At 44.1% G+C, this 15,714-nt stretch overlaps 5 non-coding genes across 5 annotated transcripts; all 5 read right to left on the bottom strand.

Moving 5' to 3' along the window:
- Positions 1–11,782: 11,782 nt before the first annotated feature.
- Positions 11,783–11,854, bottom strand: trnae-cuc (transfer RNA glutamic acid (anticodon CUC)). The gene has a single exon. It is a non-coding gene; the product is annotated as a tRNA-Glu (tRNA).
- An 868-nt stretch (positions 11,855–12,722) lies between these two features.
- On the bottom strand, positions 12,723–12,794 carry trnae-uuc (transfer RNA glutamic acid (anticodon UUC)). The gene has a single exon. It is a non-coding gene; the product is annotated as a tRNA-Glu (tRNA).
- An 886-nt stretch (positions 12,795–13,680) lies between these two features.
- Positions 13,681–13,752, bottom strand: trnae-cuc (transfer RNA glutamic acid (anticodon CUC)). The gene has a single exon. It is a non-coding gene; the product is annotated as a tRNA-Glu (tRNA).
- Positions 13,753–14,620: 868 nt separating this feature from the next.
- Positions 14,621–14,692, bottom strand: trnae-uuc (transfer RNA glutamic acid (anticodon UUC)). Its single transcript has one exon. It is a non-coding gene; the product is annotated as a tRNA-Glu (tRNA).
- Positions 14,693–15,577: 885 nt separating this feature from the next.
- On the bottom strand, positions 15,578–15,649 carry trnae-cuc (transfer RNA glutamic acid (anticodon CUC)). Its single transcript has one exon. It is a non-coding gene; the product is annotated as a tRNA-Glu (tRNA).
- Positions 15,650–15,714: the final 65 nt, after the last annotated feature.

Genomic DNA, 15,714 nt, shown 5'->3' with positions numbered 1-15,714 from the left:
CATCTGCCTTATATTCACTATAATCCTTGCATTGAGGTATATACCATTAAGCATGGCCAAATACTTTTGTTGTCTAGTTTCTAACCTTTGTTTGCTCTGCCTTTAAAACTAATTTTCTGCCTTCCATTTCCAGCTCTGCTTCTCGCCCTTCTGAATCTATGCTCAGGTTCCCATCCCCCTGCCAAGCTCATTTGAACCCTCCCCAACATCACGAGCAAACCACACCACAAGGATATTGGTCCCGGCCCTGTTGAGGTGCAACCTGTCCGACTTGTACAGGTCTCACCTCCCCCTGAAGTGAACCCAATGCCCCAGGAATCTAAAGCCCCCCCTCCTTCCCCATCTCTCCAGCCACGCGTTCATCTGCTTTATCCTCCTATTTCTACAACCGATAGTGCATGGCACTGGGAGTAATCAGAGATTACTTCCTTTGAGGTCCTGCTTATTAATCTCTTTCCTAACTTCTTAAAATCTGTCTACAGGACCTCATCCCCCTTTCTATCTATGTCATTGGTACCAATATGGGCCATGACCTCTGGCTGTTCACCCTCCCCCTTCAGAATGTACTGCATCTGCTCGATAACATCTTTGACCCTGGCACAAGGGAGGCAATATACCATCCCGGAATCATGTCTGCAGCCGCAGAAACGCCTATCTGTCCCCCTAACTATAGAATCCCCTATCACTATCGCTCTCCTGACCATGCTCTTCCTCCCCTTACAGCTGAGCCACCCTTGGTGCTGTGGACTTGGATCTGGCTGCACTCCCCAGAGGAACCCTCTCCCCCACCAGTATTTATATTTGAATACTGGCTAGAGAGTGAGATGCCCTCAGTGGAGACCTGCTCTACCTGCCTCGTCCTCCTTCTCTGTCAGGCGGTCACCGAGTCCCTCTCTGCCTGCACTCTCTTAAACTGTGGGGTAACCACCTTCTGAAACGTGGTATCCATGAAACTTTCAGCCTAGCGGCTTCACTGCAGTGGCACCAGCCGCTGCTCAAGCTCCGAAAACCGGAGCTCAAGCTCCTGCAGTTGATGACACTTCCTGCACTCCAGGAGAGGGAAAGTTTCCTGGAGTTCCCACATGGCACAGGCCGTGCATTCAACTGGTCTGAGGTGCCCTGTATGACTCGATTTATTATATTATTAACTAAACTTAAAAAAACGAAAAAACTTTAAAGAAAACTCACCAGAAAAAATACTCACCAGCTGCTCACCAATCAGCTCCTTCCCTTGTGCTGAATCCACTTCAGGTGTTTTTTTTTTACCTGTCTTCCCGCCGGTGCTCCGCTCTCCGTCCCTTCTCTTGTATTATCCATGATCCGGCGCTCCGCTCTCTCGCTCCTCCTTTTATCGCTGATCCCGCGTTCCGCTCTCTCTCTCCTCTCTCGCTCCTCCTTTTATCGCTGAACACGCGCTCATCTCCCTCTCCTCTCTCGCTCCTCTTATCGCTGATCCCGCCTTCCGCTTTCTCTCTCCTCTCTCGCTCCTCCTTTTATCTCTGATCCCGTGCTCCGTTCTCTCTGCCTGCAGAGAAGGCAGAGAGAGAAGACAGGCAGCGACATAGAAACAGAGAGAGAGAGATGAGTAGAAAAAAAGCCAAGAGTAACAGATAGAAAAGGTTCAGACATAAACAGCGGCAGAGAGATGGAAATTAAATAGAAGTAGAAATAACAAGATAGAAAAACAAACAGAAAATAAAAAAAGGATCAACGATATTACACAGAGAACAAACACAATAAAAGATGGACAACCATATATATTGACAGAAGGGTAGAAACAGGAATGAGAATAGAACACAGAAAGCATGCAATAACCAAACAAACTGTGTAATCAGCCTGGAGTGTGTGAGAGTGCTGACTAGCAGAACAGCAGCAGATGAAGCAGGCCAGACAGTTCATGTTTGTTCCGGGGTAATGCTCTTGTTTATATAATGTTGAGAGTTCTAAAGGTGATGCCTCGAGGCTGCAAAATAAAGTCACCCAGTCTTGTTCAACTGACCCTGACCATTACTTATTGCAGGAGTTTCCCCAGAGCATTTTTGTAGTAAAAATTCACCTGATAAACGAAAGCCTGGTATTAAATCGGCTCCAGTATGTCTGAACAAAAAGGATTCTTAAAAAGTGAAAGGACTGTTAAAAGGAGTGTTAAGGACACATTGTAAAAGATCACACAACAGAGGATGGATCGCCAGAGCATCAAGAACGATTCCAGAAGGGCTAGAGGTCGTTTGAACACCTGCCTGCTTAATGTGGTTACGTTGTGGCCGCTGAGACAAAACAAGTGAAGTGTCAATCAATCGTGGGTTGTATTTGTAGCAACCTGTTGTGGAAAAGCCACCGCCCCAGAGGTGTGGTTCTGTGTTAAAAAGGTCTTTGAAAGCTGGCAGAAGTTGAGTGGGAAGAGACACAGATCCACCAGGACTGCTCCAATCTCGCCCTTCGCTTCCTGGCAGCGCCACCACACTTCAATCTTCAAGGCTGCTCCCTGCCTCCCAGTTTGATGCCTCCATGCAGGTTTAGAGACTGCCTGTGAATCAGATGAACTGGTTGCAAGAGAAAGCCATGCGACCCTACAACGGTATCCATCAAAATACCTGGAATCTTTCCGGCAATCTTGAGCCAACTATAAGGATATGACTTTCCTTATGGGGTTAGTCTAAGATAAACATTTGATTTCCAAACTGTTATGCATTTTGAGAATTCAGAATGTGTTGTTTTGCTGTTGTTAAAGCAATTCTAAATCGGGCACCAACCCAATATTTTGTTTAAAATCTAATGTCAATTTTCTAGTGTATTAATAATAAATGATTGTTTTTTTTTTATAAAACCCTGGTTTGTGCCTGAAGTTTCTTTCGAAAAAAGACTCCATAAAATTAAATCTTGTGGAGATAAAAAGACATTGCCCCAAATTAAAAGGTAAAATCACTTTGCACCTTTTTGCTCCAACATCTGTACCATGTGTAACTTTCCCAGAGACCTGTTGGATTCTATAATAAATCACAATGTACTCTTACCCCCTCTGCAGTGTTACTAAAGTGGACAGGGTCCCGCAGCTCTCTTCTGCAATGCTACTGTTACAAATACTGTTATTGCATCAGATTAAATTGAAATATCAATAATGGAGAACGCAAACCTAGATCCGAACTACTTTAACGTTGAGTTCAATTTTACTTTGATTTATTTACTAGAAGCTGGAATTGCATTCTCTACACAAAATGGCTAATTTGACCTTCCCTCCGAATGTCTGGTCTCTCCATCTCTGTAAGCATTATGTCGAAATAACCAAATGTTAATCGATTTTATTTGCAGAAGTTCACGTTTTAGTGTTTAATTCACTCACTGCACCACTGTCTTTGTCTTAAACACCAGATAGTGCCATTTTCACTCAGTTTGTATCTTTAATTATAGTGCAACAGTGATTCAACAGGAACAGCAAATGACCCCTCTCCGTGGCTCTCACCATAACAAGTTTTGACTGGAATGTGTGTTTTGTTCATGACGAAGATGAAACAATTTTGCACGGTTATAATCATCACACTTTAATAGAATAGTAACGGTTGAAACATAAGATATGTTGTCTCCAAACCAGCTATGATTTTTACACAAAGCCTTTGATTCTTCATTAAATTTAATTAAACTGACACCGTCATCCTTACTTTGCCTACCCCGGCAGAATCCTAACGACCTAATCTAAAACAAGTGTAGCCTCTATTAAAATAATACATTCTCATAATACATTAATACTGACTTTTGTATTCTTATTCTTTTTTTACTATATTATACACATGGATATAGAGATTTAAATATAAACTAAATCTGCTCAGGAAGGAGAGAGTGTAAACATGGAGAAACGGTCTGAAATTTGGGAACGACATAAAATTAAAGACATAAATCACCAAAGGAAGGAAAAAATTGAAATTACAAACAGAGAATGGCCTGTAACTGTTCACGAACACTTCAGCAGTGAGACTGGGAATAAGCTGCGAAGAGGGCCTTAAACTGATCACAGGCACGTCAGGAGAGAGACTGGGAATAACCTGCAGAGAGGGAATGAAATTAGGAATGAACAGAGATTAAACATGGAAATCACCTCAGGAAGAAGAGAGCGAATAAATTAGTGGAAGGATCTGATGCCAAGAATCAGCAAAGATTTCAATCTAAAAATGACTTCTGGCAGAGACACAAGGAAAAACACAGAGATAGGATCCGGAAGTAGGAATACAGATTTAGCAGCAAAATCATGATAGCAGGGAGAGAGGGAAAACATGAAGATAGGGGCAAATATTGGGAAGAAACAAGGACCTAAATATAAAAATCACCTCAGGGAGCAGATGTGGAATAAAAATGTGTAGGGGACTTGCGAAAAATAGAGAATTAACCGTAAATATCACCCCGGAAGGGGGGAATTAAACACATAATAATCGCTGGACAAAAGATGAGCAAGGTCCAGCTAGTCCGATACAATGATAATGAAGTTGGTGATTAATCATAGCACTCGATCACCATCAATGGGCTAGATTGTGACACATTGTGATCGTGTAAAAGGGGTGAGAATGAATTGACAGTCCCTTTTACATCTCTCCAATTTTTATTTCATTCAGATGTAAAACCTGCTGCGGATTCCCTGTCACCCGTTTTACACGACCGCACAAAGTCCCAATCTACCCCAATGAGTCGACAACAGACCCAGATATGAGCTATGGAAAGCTTTGTGAACCATAGGGCATAAATTGATTTCCGGCCGTAGTGTAAAACGTTCGGTAACGAATCAGCAGCCCCTTCTACAATCCGCCCGATTTCCTTTAACATTGAAATCAATTGTTTGGAAAATCGGACCAACAATAAAACGGGCTGCTGGTGCTCTATCGCTCATTTTACACTGTCGCTCATTTTGCGCTTTCGCTCATTTTGCACTACTGCCGGAGACCAATTTCAACCCCAGTTTTTTTTTCAGAGAGCATTGAATTTTGTAAGTCATCTGGGGAAGTAGTGTGCGATGGGATACTCTGCGATTGTGTGTACAGTCTGCCAGAGAACAGTTTGTGATGGAAAGATTTCATTCTGCAAGTGCTGTTGATGTCAGGGCTGATTCCACGAATGGGCGCTCCCAGCGATGAGCGCCACTCTCGGGGAGAGCCGAGCTCTCAAACACAAGGCCGCAGCGCTTTATTTTCACCCACTAATTTAAACCGACTGGAGTCAGACGCAACCCGTCTGTGGGCCCGAGATTTCCCCATCCCGCCACTCCACCAGTTGTGTCAGACCTTTAGTTTCTAAAGAAGCAGATTCTAAACGTGCAAAGACAGAAAACCCTGGTGAAAGCAACTCAGAAACAAGGAGGGTAAAATTCAACTTCGACCAGGGCACAACACAGACGGTAATGGATGGGCCGCCCATTATACATCCCACTCAATTCTCCTTTCCATTGAAGTGATGGGGTGCAAAACGAGCGGCCGATGCACTGCGGCCTATAATTCCGCCCCGCCGAAGTTACATTTCATCCCTGATAATCCACAGGGTGCAGCCACCAGCCTCAGCCGATTGACTCCAGACTGAAATCATTGAACACCTGTCAAGCAGCCCATATCTTTCCACATCTCGGATAGTCGAACACTTAATTCCTGCACCAAAACATTGTTTAAGCCTGGTCAACTTGAGTATAAGGAATATAACATTTTAATTTATGACTGTTATCAATCTAACGCAAACTATCTTCCCGTCAGCCATTCTGTGTCAGGTTCAATACCGTAACAGCAATGAGACTTGGACATGAGATAAAGAATCAGCCAACGAGGCTCGAAGGGACGAATGTCCTACTCCTGCTCCTATTTTCTATGTTTTCTATGTTTATGTTTTCTAAGGAATTCAGGAGAAACTTCTTTATCGAGAGAGTGGTTAGAATGTGCAATGTGCTACCACAAGGAGTAGTTGAGGCGACTAGCATAGATGCATTCAAGAGGAAGTTAGATAAGCACACGAGGGAGAAAGGAATAGGAGGATATTCTGATACGGTGAGGTGAAGTAGGGAGGGAGGAGCGTAAAAACTGGCTGGACCTGTTGGGCCGAATGGCCTGCTTCTGTGCCGCAGCTTCTACGAGATAGAATGTTGATGTGCTCGCAGGGCCTGCTTCTGCTCTCATCTCACTTGTACTTGCCATGCCTACTGGGTTCAGTCCATAACCACAAACTGGAATGAAACAACCTCATTAACCACGTCATCAGAAACACTGAAATCAGCAACCATTTCTTGCATGTCATTGGTACTGGGAATGGGCTCGGTTGCGCTGAAGGTCAGCGTGAGACAGACCAAATTGTTACAATGAAGTTGTGAAAGCCCTGAGATATGATGTTGTTAAAGGCATCACACAATTAATCTATGGAAGCCGTAATAGCTGCCATTCAGAAGTAACGAACTCCCTTAGAATCTCCACCAGATTCCTTGCTGCTGCTGGAATCACCTGGACTGTCACATTGTCCAGAGTGATCTGCCTGGCCTTACATACCTCATGCGTTGTCTTACAAATGCGGCTCTTGAACTTCTCCAACTAATCGGCCATCTCCAGAATGTGGGAGATGAATGTCTCCACGGCCTGCACATTAGGTCTGTGCGAGCAAGTCTTAATTCTCTTGAAGACTGGGACCCTCAGCCAAGGACAGTTGTTTCTCGGCCTCCCCAGGGGAGAAATATAGAACTATTTCCAGCTCCTCCTGCTCGCTGGTGCTTGGTGCTTCACCCCGTGATATATCCTTAGCCGCACTTTATACATCCTCTCGAAAGGGTTCATCTGGGTTGGTGATGGACACGGTGCAGCAATAGATGCTTCGGAGTTATCAAGCTCACTACCATATCCTTACTTCTTTAAATGGTGGGAGACCTTACAATTAACAACAACTTGCATACATAGCGCCTTTAACTAAAGAAAACACCCCAAGGTGCTTCACAGGAGCGTTATCAGATAAAATTTGGTACCGATCCACAAAATGAGATATTAGGGCAGGTGACCTAAAACTTGGTAAAAAAAAGTTACGTTTTAAGTGGCGTCTTAACGGATGAGTGAGAGGTAGAGAGGCTGAGAGATTTAGAGAGTGAATTCCAGAGCTTCGGGCCTAGGTATTTGAAGGAACTGCCGCGATTGGTGGAGCGATTAAAATCGGGGATGCGCAAAAGGCAGTAATTGAAGGTATGCAGAGAGGGTTATCGGGCTGGAGGAGGTTACAGAGATAGAGGGGGATTTGAACGAAAGAATGTTAATTTTAAATCGAGCCGTTGTCGGAACGGGAGCTAATGTATGTCAACAAGCATAAGGGTGAAGGGTGAACGGGCCTTGGTGTGAGTTTGGATATGGACAGCAGGGTTTTGGATGAGCTCAAGTTTATGGAGGGTGGGATACCGGAGGTCGGCCAGGAGAGCATTGGAATAGTCAAGTCTAGAGGTAACAAAAGCATCGATGAGGGTTTCAACGGGAGATGGGCAGGGCGTAGACGGGCGATGTTACAGAGGTGGAAATAGACCGACTTGGTGAGGAGAGACTATGTGGTCAAAAGCTCAGCACAGAGTCAAATAGGACTCCAACGTTGTGAAAAGTTTGGTTCAGCTTGAGACAGTGGCTCAGCAGGTGGATCGAGTCGGTGGCTATGGAATGGAGTTTGTGGTGGGGCCAAAGACAATGGTTTCGGTCTTCCCAATATTTAATTGGAGGAAAATTCATTACTGAATTTCGGACAAGCAGCGTGACAAATCGAAGGCAGTGGAAGGATCGAGAGAGGTAGGTAGGTGAGGTAGAGCTGGGTATGGTTAGAGTACATGTGTGTATCTGATGCTGCATGTAGCGGAGAAATCGGAGGGTGTCAAGGATAGATCCTTGCGGGCTGTTGACCTTCTTCCTCCTAAGTTTCACCACCACATGCTTCGAGTAAGTACAAGACACTTGATGGTGGAATATACAGAACAGACTGTAATCCTTTACAGTGCAGGTGGTCAATTTATACCGTATACAGGAATAGCTCCGGATCCCTCTCTCTTTCGAGCTCTCCCAACTAACTCTGGAACTATCCACCCTTCTTATACACTTCAGTTTTCTGACTTCAAAGGTATACCTCACAGATAAGACTTCATGACAAACTGTCCTCGGAACCTTTCAAGAACAGTTTATTGACAGCTTATTTACCTAAACCACCACTCTATACCATGGTTAATTGATCCCTCTACCTATGTTTATTACACTAATCACTAAGTTGTACAATAATCACTCATGGTCGATGCAATCCCAAACACTATCTCTTTGCAACACCCCTTTGTAGATTGTTATCAGACACTTGAAGAAGTCCATCGCCTCTTCTCCCAATTCCCTTCTAGTTTCCTGTTTATCTTATAAAGCCTGTTGCTTTCATAACCATTTGTAGTTATACAGGTTATTTCGATTATTAACCATTAACTCTCCAACATTTCCAACATATTCACCACTTTTTATTTCTTCTTATGCATCATATAGTGAGGTGGACTGTGTATGATGAGATGGACTGTGTATGGTGAGGTGGACTGTGTGTACATTACAGGCTTCAGTTGCTCTTCTGACAGTTGGGTCAATGACATTATCTTCTTCGCCCAACTGCAAAGTGTTAACATGATGATCAGTAACAGAATCTGAGAGGTCACAATGCAAACTATGGGGTGCAATGCAATATTCGAAATTTCCAGTAGCTGATGGTGACCACGCTAGTTACTGCTCCCACTTAGAAACGACTCCCACCCTTGTAATATCTCCCACCCTAGTAACAGCTCCCACCCTAGCAAAGACTCCCAGCCTAGTAACAATGCGACCCAGTAAAGGCTCCCACCCTCTTAACGGCTCCCACCCTAGTAACGACTCCCACCATGAGTGCTTAAACTCACGCTCTGTTCTCGTTTGGATCACCTTTATCCGATCCATATCGTCTTCAGTTCCCAAATCTAACCTCCAATCACTATATTTCAACTTGTTCAGTTCCATCTTCACATGCTCATTACCTATTAATTGTCTACTTTTCTTGATATTTAGTCCCACCTCCATATTACTAATCGAATAGTTAAACTGTCCCACAGTCTTACAATATACCATTGTGGAGCATTCAACAAGGAACCGTCATACATTGATATCAATCGAGTACCGTGTACACAATACAATGCATATATATAGTCTGACAATCGATCATATCAATAGTCACAATATTACATTTAGTTCGAAAACATAACAGTCCACGTCTAGCACAAAATAACATAGGCTCACAAGTTTCCACACATGGGTTACAATCACCCGAGTTACGTTCTCTCTAATCGGCTGAGTGGGTGGAAAGCTTATCCATCCAAACTTATTATCCAGGCAACTTGTTACATGATAGTGCAGATAGCTGCCTGTTGCAGTATCAAAGGTGGATCCCCAGTCTTCTCGGTCTTTACAAACGTATCGGAGCCCCCCTATAATTAGTCTCACGTCAACATAAGAGTATAGCATTAACATCCTGTGGGATTCACCAGAACTATTGGCAAACCATTTCAGTACACAGTCCGGACAGTAGGGCCCAGGAGCGCAGGTTACCATTAGCAAACTGGCTAAGATGACTAGAAAGTTGACTCCAGCCCAGTAGGGTAATTGAGTGCCTATGGTCTGTTGTAGTGACATTTTCTAGCCATCCATGACAGCTTGAATATCGAGACAGACCACAGCCCAAGATATCTTTAAAGGATCCGAAGTAATTGCTCTTAATTTTATCCCATAAATCTTATGATTCAGTAATTACCATATTTACAAGCTCCTGAGCCATGGCTGATTCAGCCCCGAGCTCACCTTTCATGGAGTGGGCCACTGCTTGTACATCTTACAACGCTTGTAATTTGTTCACGAGGACCTCATTACTCAGCATTAAGGGACGCCGCTCCCAGTGTTACTCAGGCCGCTTGGGTATCTAGACGGTCATGTTTTACTCTAATTTGGACACTGGACAAGGACCGTGAACATTTATTATACTTCTGCGACAAATCACATTAGGATAGGATAAATGGTTCACCCTTATAGGAAACGATATCATATTGCCTGCTCTCCCACACAAAAATATCAGGAGAGTGGAAGTGTTACGTGCAACCTCCCAATATTGCCTGTGTACGTATGTGAAGTATTTACACAGATGTTCATGGCAATATTCCATTGTTGGTTGAAAAGTTTTACGTGTAAGAGGTTTCATTACCATGCCACCACGCAGTGAGAAAGTGACTGAGGATGGTTCCATCATTACCCCAGACCATTGATATCACTCCACACGGAGGCCGAGCCCCTTTTGTGAACAATCTGATAACGGACTTTTTATTGTAAACAATCATAGTGTCCCATACATTCGTCACTGCATCACATAAAAGGCTGCAGCTGCGACGCGCAATCCTCTTTCTTAATACACGTACAAAGTTGTTATTTAATTTACACCGTAAGCACCCTGGCGCAAAAATAACAGAAATATAATATTGTCCCCGCATTCCATTGTTGTAAGGACCTTAACTCTGCCGTCCAAAACTGATTAATTGATTCTCAAAGCATTTCACCGAGCAATTATACCAACACAAAGACTCATCTCGGGTCACATCGGTAAAAGCAGTCCCAGAGATACGACAGTGATCATTTACTTCTTCCACCCATTCAGCCCGATGGATAACAAGGCTCGGTTGGACAAAGGCAAACGTTTCATAGGTGAGAGTTTTATTCAGTACCATTGTAAACCAACCATGAGCAAAAACATACCACAGACAAGAGAGTATAACCACGATGCCATTTCTCTGAATCGCATTGGATCGTGGCTCGATTCACGACCAGGGATTCTTTATTAGCGCTCATCTGTAAGAGTAACAACGTTTTCATCGTTCACTTCAACATTTTCTCTTTCTTCTGATTGTTGACAAGGTTCAAGCAGAGTCAAGCACATACTAGAAACCAAAAACAAAAGATACACAATTTTTTGTGGAAGCCGTCAACTTCTTAGCAGGAAGAAGACGGACACAGGCATCACCAACCTGTGCCACACAGCCGTTCACAGCTTTCAAGTTAACTTTTAAAAAAAACTTTGCCGGATGAAGAAGAGCAACATTCCATTCTTCTCTTATAAAGCTTTCGTGTCTGCTAAACATGCTCAAAGTTCCGAATACAACTAAACCCAGATTTTTTTTTCGAAGTCGTCTACTCTGACTTTAACACTGTGCAACAATGCTATAGTCCATTCCACTAGATTTCATCAGATTGTTATCACAGAGACAGCAGTAGATCCTTTAAACTTGAGGGAAGGAAACGGAGCGACAGCCAACAGCATCGAAATATTGACAAAGGCTTTTAAAGAGACAATACCATTCAGACAGTCTTTTTACAGAGACAGTGAAAACAAAATAATTTGTACGATGGAATAATGTGTCTCACTCCTGATTTTTTCTCATTTCCCCCTTTTGTGTTCCAAGTGGTTTAATTTGCGTTACACGCGACCATGAGACTCCCAATTACCCAATGTTGACAGCATCTTCAGACAGAAAATCTTCCCACAAACTTTGATCAGCGTCAACACTTTTTAAAGAAAAATAGGCATTTTACAGAAGGCATCAAAGTGCATTGTGTGTCGCTCGAATGGCTTGTTAGATTAAAGAATGATCGGCTGCCCGCTGCTCGATTAGCATTTATGGTGGCGAAAAAGCTAATGTTGATCAGGAGCAAGCATTGGGCTCAGTGATGGGACATTCGTTGGCACCAGAACGACGAGCACCAAGAAAGCAATGTTCCCTGACCGGGAATCCAACCCGGGCCGCGGCGGTGAGAGCGCCGAATCCTAACCACTAGACCACCAGGGAAGCTACGGCTGATGCATGCGAGAGAGGAGTCCAACCTTTTCTTTCCTAATTGTCCCTTTGAAATTCAGGTCTCTTTCGATCCAAAAAAAAGCTGCTCGCCCAAAATGGCATTTTCTTTTAGTACATCGGAACATGGAACATTCACGGCACAGCGGGAGGCCATTCGGCCCATCGTGTTTGTGACGGTCATCGAACAACATAAAACACTGGTTCAGACAATGACAGCACCAAGTTCGGGTAGGCATGCACACAAAATGGATGAAAGATGATGGACTTTGAGAGACGATGGGTTTTGCAGATGCCAGGATAAATAAACTGAAAGAGCTCATCAGCCTGCTTCTTTCAGATACTGAATGTCTTTATGCTCAAGAGATGTTCTCACTGCCTCAGGCCCATTATATCCAGTCGCACACTCCTTCCAATCTTGCACACCTCCCTTCGCTTTGAAACCGTGCATTTTTTTTTACACTGGGCCTCATTTTGAAGAAAGCGGTGCTGTGATCAGCTGGTGTTGTTAAGGAGATGTAGTGGCAGAAGAGACATAAAAGTCTAAAAAACAGTGACTGTTCTGACACTGTGAGCTATAGTTAAAGGTTGGCGACAATTAGAGTGTCAGGCAGCAGATCTTTTCCAAATCTGTTAGAAATGGCAACAAAAACCTTCCCACAAACTTTGATCAGCGTCACGACTCTTTAAAAATAAATACTGGCATTTTACAGAAGGCAAGAAAGTACATTGTGTGTCACTCTAATGGGTTGTGAGATAAAGGAATGATGGGCAGCCCCTTGTTGCAACCACAGCAGTGTAAAACTGATAGCGATCAGGAGCAATCACTGGCATCAGAACGAACAGCACTTTGCAAATAACGTTCCCTGACCGGGAATCGAACCCGGGCCGCGGCGGTGAAAGCACCGAATCCTAACCACTAGACCACCAGGGAAGCACATGGCACGATCTTGCAGGCCATCAGTCCAAGCCTCTTTTTCCTATTTGTCTCTTCATTTCACGTCCCTTTCTCCCCAAACAAGCTGCTCGGCCAAAATGGCATTTTCTTTTCGTACAGAGAAACACAGAACATTCAGGGCACAGAAGGAGGCCATTCGGCCCATCGTGTCTGCGACGGTCATCGAAGAACATGAAACACTTGTTCAGACAATGACAGCACCAAGTTCGGGTCGGCATGCACTCGAAATGGATGAAAGATGTTGGGCATTGAGGGACGATGGGTTTTGCTGATGCCAGGAGAAATAAACTCAAAGATCTCATCTCCCTCCTTTCAAGGTACTGATAATGTTCAAGAGATGTTCTCACGGCCTCAGGCCCATTATCTCCAGTCGCACACTCCTTCCAATCTTGCACATCTTCCTTAGCTTTGAAAACGCTCATTTTTTACACTGGAATTCAATTTGAAGAAAGAGGTGCTGTGATCAGTTGGTGTTGTTAAGGAGATGTCGTGCCAGGAGAGACATAAATGGCTAATGAGAACAGTTACTGTTCTGACAATGTTAGCTACAGTTAAAGGTTGGCGACAATTAAAGTGACAAGCAACAGGTCTTTTCCGAATCTTGGGAGAAATGGCAACAAAAATCTTCCCACAAACTTTGATCAGCGTCAACACATTTTAAAGAAATGTAGGCATTTTACAGAAGGCATGAAAGTGCATTGTATGTCGCTCTAATGGCTTGTTAGATTAAAGAATGATCGGCTGCCCGCTGCTCGATTAGCATTTATGTTGGCGAAAAAGCTAATGTTGATCAGGAGCAAGCATTGGGCTCAGTGATGGGACATTCGTTGGCACCAGAACGACGAGCACCAAGAAAGCAATCTTCCCTGACCGGGAATCGAACCCGGGCCGCGGCGGTGAGAGCGCCGAATCCTAACCACTAGACCACCAGGGAAGCTACGGCTGATGCATGCGAGAGAGGAGTCCAACCTTTTCTTTCCTAATTGTCCCTTTGAAATTCAGGTCTCTTTCGATCCAAAAAAAAGCTGCTCGCCCAAAATGGCATTTTCTTTTAGCACATTGGAACATAGAACATTCACGGCACAGTGGGAGGCCATTCGGCCCATCGTGTTTGTGACGGTCATCGAACAACATAAAACACTGGTTCAGACAATGACAGCACCAAGTTCGGGTAGGCATGCACACAAAATGGATGAAAGATGATGGACTTTGAGAGACGATGGGTTTTGCAGATGCCAGGATAAATAAACTGAAAGAGCTCATCAGCCTGCTTCTTTCAGATACTGAATGTCTTTATGCTCAAGAGATGTTCTCACTGCCTCAGGCCCATTATCTCCAGTCGCACACTCCTTCCAATCTTGCACACCTCCCTTCGCTTTGAAACCGTGCATTTTTTTTTACACTGGGCCTCATTTTGAAGAAAGCGGTGCTGTGATCAGCTGGTGTTGTTAAGGAGATGTAGTGGCAGAAGAGACATAAAAGTCTAAAAAACAGTGACTGTTCTGACACTGTGAGCTATAGTTAAAGGTTGGCGACAATTAAAGTGTCAGGCAGCAGATCTTTTCCAAATCTGTTAGAAATGGCAACAAAAACCTTCCCACAAACTTTGATCAGCGTCACGACTCTTTAAAAATAAATACTGGCATTTTACAGAAGGCAAGAAAGTACATTGTGTGTCACTCTAATGGGTTGTGAGATAAAGGAATGATGGGCAGCCCCTTGTTGCAACCACAGCAGTGTAAAACTGATAGCGATCAGGAGCAATCACTGGCATCAGAACGAACAGCACTTTGCAAATAACGTTCCCTGACCGGGAATCGAACCCGGGCCGCGGCGGTGAAAGCACCGAATCCTAACCACTAGACCACCAGGGAAGCACATGGCACGATCTTGCAGGCCATCAGTCCAAGCCTCTTTTTCCTATTTGTCTCTTCATTTCACGTCCCTTTCTCCCCAAACAAGCTGCTCGGCCAAAATGGCATTTTCTTTTCGTACAGAGAAACACAGAACATTCAGGGCACAGAAGGAGGCCATTCGGCCCATCGTGTCTGCGACGGTCATCGAAGAACATGAAACACTTGTTCAGACAATGACAGCATCAAGTTCGGGTCGGCATGCACTCGAAATGGATGAAAGATGTTGGGCATTGAGGGACGATGGGTTTTGCTGATGCCAGGAGAAATAAACTCAAAGATCTCATCTCCCTCCTTTCAGGTACTGATAATGTTCAAGAGATGTTCTCACTGCCTCAGGCCCATTATCTCCAGTCGCACACTCCTTCCAATCTTGCACATCTTCCTTAGCTTTGAAAACGCTCATTTTTTACACTGGAATTCAATTTGAAGAAAGAGGTGCTGTGATCAGTTGGTGTTGTTAAGGAGATGTCGTGCCAGGAGAGACATAAATGGCTAATGAGAACAGTTACTGTTCTGACACTGTGAGCTACAGTTAAAGGTTGGCGACAATTAAAGTGACAAGCAACAGGTCTTTTCCGAATCTTGGGAGAAATGGCAACAAAAATCTTCCCACAAACTTTGATCAGCGTCAACACATTTTAAAGAAATGTAGGCATTTTACAGAAGGCATGAAAGTGCATTGTATGTCGCTCTAATGGCTTGTTAGATTAAAGAATGATCGGCTGCCCGCTGCTCGATTAGCATTTATGTTGGCGAAAAAGCTAATGTTGATCAGGAGCAAGCATTGGGCTCAGTGATGGGACATTCGTTGGCACCAGAACGACGAGCACCAAGAAAGCAATCTTCCCTGACCGGGAATCGAACCCGGGCCGCGGCGGTGAGAGCGCCGAATCCTAACCACTAGACCACCAGGGAAGCTACGGCTGATGCATGCGAGAGAGGAGTCCAACCTTTTCTTTCCTAATTGTCCCTTTGAAATT

This window comes from Heptranchias perlo, unplaced genomic scaffold, assembly GCF_035084215.1.
Source record: "Heptranchias perlo isolate sHepPer1 unplaced genomic scaffold, sHepPer1.hap1 HAP1_SCAFFOLD_230, whole genome shotgun sequence".
Classification (NCBI taxonomy): Eukaryota; Metazoa; Chordata; class Chondrichthyes; order Hexanchiformes; family Hexanchidae; genus Heptranchias; species Heptranchias perlo.
The sequence above is the reverse complement of the archived record's forward strand: the minus strand, read 5'-3'. Positions and strand labels throughout refer to the sequence as shown.